We start from the raw sequence: 971 nt of genomic DNA, 5'->3' as shown, positions 1-971 counted from the left end.
TGGCCAAACATACATGTTCCCTATGTTTAAATATGTTTGGAGAATGTGTTGCTACCATGTCCCTCCAATGGTGCCAACCAACCCTGTGATGAGTTCTCATCTGAAAATGAGACTAGCTCCTTTTTTGGTCTCCTCTACATTGGGGAGACCAAACGCAGATTGGGTGACCGCTTTGCGGAACACCTCCGTTCGGTCCGTAAGGGGGACCCCAAGCTTCCGGTCGCCTGTCATTTCAATTCACTGTTCCATTCCCACTCAGACCTCACCGTCTGTGGCCTCTTGCATTGTTCCACGGAAGCTCAACGTAAACTCGAGGAACAGCACCTCCTCTTCCGATTAGGCACTTTACAGCCTTCCGGACTCAATATCGAGTTCAACAACTTCAGATCATAACCTTGGCCCCTATTATATTTTCTATCCACACTTTTGGCTTGTGACTTTTCCTTTTTTTCCCCCTCTGTCTTCCACTCTACCAGTGCATTTCACACTTCATCTAGAGCCATTGTCTGTTTCTTTACCTGTCCTATTACCATCTCGTCTCACCTTGAATATCTCTTTCTTCCCAGCCCCCCAAACTGCCTTTTGTTTCATTCCCTGCCTTTTCTCAGTTCTGACGAAGGGTTTCGACCCGAAACGTTGGCTGTTTCTCTCTCCACGGATGTTGCCTGCCCTGCTGAGTATTTCCAGCGTTTTCTGTTCTTTCTAGCTTTTTTTGGGGGGGGGGGGGGGGGGGGTTTAAAAGTGGGAGCTAATTTAATGTGTCTGGGCCCTTTTTATATAAAAAAAAATTGCACAGAAGTTGCCTGCCAGCGAGCTTGCAAGGTGGTTTTTTGCCTGTTATTCGCACGGCCGGGCTCTGTGCGCGCGCCTGGCGCCAAGCTCCGGCTCTCTGGACTTCGCGCCTTTTTTGCGGCTTGAACCTGAACCGGAAGTGCTGGCGGCGGCCCGGGAGCACGCCTGCGCAATGGGAC

The sequence above is a fragment of the Somniosus microcephalus genome, chromosome 33, assembly GCF_052327205.1.
Source record: "Somniosus microcephalus isolate GS21.2 chromosome 33, FLI_Smic_1.0, whole genome shotgun sequence".
NCBI lineage: Eukaryota > Metazoa > Chordata > Chondrichthyes > Squaliformes > Somniosidae > Somniosus > Somniosus microcephalus.
Note: the sequence above shows the minus strand (reverse complement) of the source record.